Source organism: Leptidea sinapis, chromosome 20, assembly GCF_905404315.1.
Source record: "Leptidea sinapis chromosome 20, ilLepSina1.1, whole genome shotgun sequence".
NCBI classification, from domain to species: Eukaryota; Metazoa; Arthropoda; class Insecta; order Lepidoptera; family Pieridae; genus Leptidea; species Leptidea sinapis.
Genome location: NC_066284.1, coordinates 535,037 through 540,899, shown reverse-complemented (window position 1 = coordinate 540,899; position 5,863 = coordinate 535,037).

Below are 5,863 nucleotides of genomic sequence, written 5' to 3'. Positions count from 1 at the left end.
GAACGATATTGCTCGATAACAATTTTGTTATATTATTATTATGCGCAAGAGACAACTGTCATTATGTTAACCTCACAGATGACAATGCGTCTGTTGTCTATGGTATTTCTCTGTCTACAGGAAATCATCGGCTATCAATTGGCCACAACCAAATAACAATAAAATAATAATTGCTGCGCATACAGTTTACTTCCATCAATATAGATCCATTGGTAATTCGGAATAAAGATATACATAATTTTTATGCTGATCATACAGTGCACCATAATCAGACCATAATATATTATATTTTCGAAATCGTCCGGTGTTAGTTGGGGTCACAGTCGCTCGACATCCCAGCGCTTGTACAAATAATGACGAATATGAGCTTCACGGAAATGCGATTCGGAAAAATGGCTTTTCGACGATTCTCCGAATACATTCTGTGACTTGTTTACGATGTTTGTTAAGAGAAACATTTTTAATGTCTTACGTCGATTCTGAAAAAGTGATAACTTTGAACTTGTTACTAATTCATTGTACTGACTTTATTTATATTACACAGTAATACACGTACAATACTTACAAATAGGTTAGCGAAATTCATCAAGAGAAAAATTTAAAGGAATAAACATATTAATTGTTGCCTATCAATATATTTTTATAATTATCTTTTCAATCAGTGTGTGTTGCCAGTGATGACTTACGGTACGCAGACGTGGTCGCTATCCCATGGGCCTTATGAGAAAGCTCACTGTCGCTCAGAGGGCAATGGAGAGGGCTATGCTCGGAGTTTCCCTGCGAGATCAAATTAGAAATGAGGAGATCCGTAGGAGAACAAAAAGTCATCGACATAGCCCAAATGGTTGCGAAATCGAAGTGGCAGTGGGCAGGGCACATAGTTTGACGGACAGATGGCCGTTAGAAGAAAGAAAGAAGAAAGAAATCATTTATTCTGCAACTTAAACCTAGTATACAAGTAAACTTAATTATTAATTTACATCAACATGCAGAATTGGAGTTCACCTCAGCATAATACTGATCATACCCACAGGTGATATGATCAGCGCTGGTCTTCCGGAGAACCCCAGGTGGTCTAGCGGATTATCAAACTACTTAAAGGTTATACATATTATATGAAGGGTTACAATTACTACAACTAAACTAGTACAACTAAAATAATAATAATATTACAATAAAAAAGTACTAATACAAAACAAAAATTACATAAAATTTCATGATCTAATTCAATAATTAGTAATATTAATAAGAACACTAAAAGCAAATAATAATAATAATAACAAGTGAGTATAATTGCGTGATTAATTGGGTGCTAATTCTGCTGATATTAATAAGAATCTCTCTAAAAAGAAATGACAATAACAGGTCGTATAATTTATTTTTAAATAGCACTAGTGTCAAGTAAAAGAGTTTCCTGTACTTTTTGATGAGTATTAAGGAACACTTTAAGTTTACTACGAAAACCTAGTTTATATTGGAGGTTCCTTATTGGAGGGGGGATATTATTCCATATTTTGGCTGACGCGAATCGGAAACTTCCTCTGAAAGTAGCTGTGGCCTGACTCTGCGTCAAAAGCTGCGTTGCGCATTGCCGTGTGCCTAGAGAACAACGACTTGATGACCATGACAACTTATCATACAAATATGAAGGAGCTTTATACTTAATGACATCAAAGAGAAGACAAGCGAGATGGAATTTGCGCCTGTGTCTCATTTTAAGGATTGAGTGTCTATTTAAGTAAGGTGTTACATGGGCTCTCAAAGGGATATTAAAACAGAAACGGGCGCACGCATTCTGAACTCTTTGTATTAATTTTTGTGTTTTTGCGAGTAAACGTGGACCGAACACTGAATCCATATAGTTTAGTTTTGATAACACAAGTGACTCAACCAATTGAACACGCAAGCTTTCTTTAAGGTATGGTCGCATTTTGTACAAAATTTTTAATTTATAAAAACAGCTCCTGATTGAATTAGATATGTGCTTTTCAAAGCGAAGATCACAATCCATGTGCAGTCCTTGGTTACGTGCTTCACACACGTTCTATAGGGTCATTCTTAAGTGTTACACAAACGGAGGGCGATAATTTTGACAGTTGGTACTTGCTACCAAAAATCATGTATTTAGTCTTAACTGGATTGAGTAAGAGACTATTTTTAACAGACCAAGAGCATATTCTCAAAAGATCTTCATTTAGTTTTAAAATAGCGCTGTCTATTTCAGAAGGTTTGAATGAAATATATAGCTGTAAATTGTCTACATATATATGATATTTGCAGTGTTTTAATTCAGTCGTAATATCGGCTGAATATAATATAAAAAGAGTTGGTCCTAGAATTGATCCTTGCGGGACTCCATTTTTGACAGGCATCTTCTGATGCCTGATGATATCAGATGTTAGTAATGAGCCATTGTTACATTTCAACTTTACATACAGGTAACGATTACTAAGGTAACTATTGAACCATTTTAAGGCATTTTGATCAAAACCGTAGTAATTTAGTTTTGATAATAACATTAGTAACTAAGATTGTACACATGCCTTCATCTTGAGAGCAGAGAATATTGTCAGTTATGTCAAGTAATGCGGTTACTGTACTGCGACCTCTTCTGAACCCAGATTGTAACTGTTGATTGAATTGTTGATTTCGAGATAATCAGTCAGCTGAGAACACACAACTTTTTCAAGGTATAAACATGGTAAGATGCTGATTGGCCTTAAATCAGTCAAGCTAACAGGGTTTGATATTTTAGGCAAAGGACGCACAATTGCAAGTTTCCAAAGTTCAGGATATGTTGATGTTGTTATTGAAGCATTTATGAGTTCTTTAATACAATCTATTGTATAGGGAAAAGTCATTACTAACATGTCTAGACTAATGTTATCACAACCTTCAGCATTTGATTTTAAGCTCTTATTAATTTTAATCAAACTCTCTGAACTAAATTGTTTTATGTGAAATATGGCATTTATATTATATTTATGATATTTAAAGTAAGTGAGGGAAGAGATATTGACATTTGATATGTGTACTATATTTAGAAAGTGATTATTAATAAGTGTTGGATTATTTAAGAATGAAGTTCCACATTACTTTTGGGCAGCAAAGTATTTTTTAAGTTCCGCCAAAGAAGTTTTGGATTATGAATTTTATTATTTATGTTATATTTATAACAAGCCATTTTTCAGAAAAGAGAGCTTGATTTACAGTTGATTTGAGAGACTTGTAGTATGCTTTTTTCTTATCACATTTGGTCTTGTGGTATGCTGTTAAAGCTTCATCCCGCAATTTCATCATGAGTCTAATGGTGTTTGTGATCCAGGGTCGTGATTGATTCCTTATAACAACTGATTTCATTGGTGCAAATAGGTCAAAAAGGCTAATTATGTTTTGATTCAGTGTGGTGACCATATCATTAACATTACTGAGCTTGGTTATTTGATTCCACTCTATACATTCTAAATGTCTGTTGAAAGTTTTGAGACATATGCTTTTTAATGGCCTAAAGGTAAAAGTGTGTGGTAATGTTTTTTCTTTTTTAACTTTAAATTCGCATACCACAAGGCAATGCCCAAATTGTGATATATAATCAAGACTGGTGTTTTTAGAGTGCATATCAGAACATATAACATCAATGAGTGTCTCACTAGTCTCCGTAATGTGTGTCGGTTCTGTAACCAATTGTGATAAGTTCAGACAGGATAGGAACATGTTAAATTTTTTGGTGTTAAAGTCTTCAATGTTTACCACATTAATATTAAAGTCGCCTAAAAGAATAATATTGTCATAGCCACGTAAAGAACTAATAGTGTCAGTAATTGCGTCAAAAAATGTATCAATGTCATGCCATGGAGGACGCTATGCCGTACCAATAACTATTTTCCTACCTTTAAGAGTCACCATTAGCCACATTTGTTCTACTGACTTGTGGTGTGGATCCTCCGGATGCACCAAAGTGCGTGCATTTATATTCTGTTTAATATAAAAGCCTACACCGCCTCCGCGTGAGCGCACGAAGGGTGGCCGCGGGATGTGTTGCAGCCGGTACCCTGGCAACATAGGAGCTTGGCCCTCCTCGCCCGCTCTCAGCCAAGTCTCATTTATTGCAAGAACATCAATGTCATTGCGAGAAACGGATACAGCAAGATTATCATCTTTTGAACCTAGAGAACCTGCATTAAACAAACCTATTTTAAGTGTGTTAGTATTGAACATAATGATTGCCAGTGATAAGTCTTAAGACTAATGACTGTATATATTTTTTTTAAATAATTTAAAATACTTTAAGAAAGTTAAATTGCAGATAAGCTGATCTATGTAACTAATTATTAGAGTTATGTTAGTGCAGACAGTAAATTGTATTTTAAGATTTAATATTCATTGAATTAGGTTGAAATTATTACGAGATATAGTTCTAGTAAATAAACTAATTTGATATAATATGAATTTTGTTTTAAACTTTGGAGATATATATAACAAGTAGAACTCAAGTTCATCCAACAATGATAGATTTAAAAACCCGTTCAAAGTCCTTTTCACAACGAATGGTATGCACCTGCTCTCCCTCAGTTTGCCTGACGAAGATGCGCCCTTTTCGCGTCCAAGCATATCGCCATTGCAGCTTTCGACATTGTTCTCTGGCTTGATAAAATAACTGTCGATTTGTACGCGTTAGTCGTTCATGTATATAAATTTTATGTTGCGGGCCGTTCACACCTATGTCGGCCGATGTAATATTGCGGCGCACGCGCGCCTGGCGTAGTAAGTCGTCTCGCAGTTGTCGACGCGCCAGCCTAACGACGAGACGGCGGGCGCGTTCACCAGATACATTGTCGGTGCTATTTCTCAAGTCTGGCGCTCCAACCCGCTCGGCAAAGACAATGTCTCGGTCCTCCAAAGTGATACCAAGCTTGGTGGCAAGGACGTTTACAATGTGAACAGGGTTCTCCCCTTTTATTTCAGGGATATGTCCGATGTCCAGATCCGCCAGCAGTGATTCCTGGTCACGCTCGTTAAGCTGAAGCCTCAGCTGAGATACCGTCTCCTGAAGTTCGACAACTTCATTTGTAATGGGCGTCGTTACTGCCAGCTCCCTATGTTCGACCGCTTCTAGTCGTTTCTCAAACCCGTCCATCCGTTCCCCAATACTAGATATGGATTGACGGAACTCCTATCGAAATTCGCGAAGCTCAGATATCAAATCGGCAAGTTCACGTCGCATGTCACGCATCTCGGAATCACCCACTAGAGTAGAATTAGCATGTGACAAGGTCAGTGTCCCTTCAGTTGATTTTGTACTGACATTGTTTACTGACACGGGAGGTGAGACTGCTCCACACAAGCTTTTCACTGGGGTGCTGCTATTATCGCCTCTGGGCTGCTTTTTTTTGCATTCTGGGCAGGACCAGTTTTTTGGTATGGCAGTATTGTCGGGATTTGCTACACCCCCCCCCCACAATATAAACCGACGATCTGGTTAAGATCGCCGGAATACGTTGGATGAGGGCAGCGCAGGACCGTTCGTCGTGGAGATCTTTGGGGGCGCCTTCGTCCAGCAGTGGGCGTCTCCCGGCTGATGATAATGTATTTCAATTTAATTTTATTAAAAAAGCTTGCTGATTAAATACAATTTATTTACTTATGCGCTAAGATTTTAAGAAAAACAATAAAATAGTTTAAATGTGAGCACATTTTGTAGTAATTATAGGTAGGCACAATATTACTAACGAGAATACGGGTCATCTGATGATAAGTCATCTCCGCAGCCCATACTCTCTTATAACACCAGAAGAATCCAATCTTCTTCTTCTTTGTCACACTCTTGGCAGAGCGGTCGTGGTCAGCAAGTGACATCTTTTGG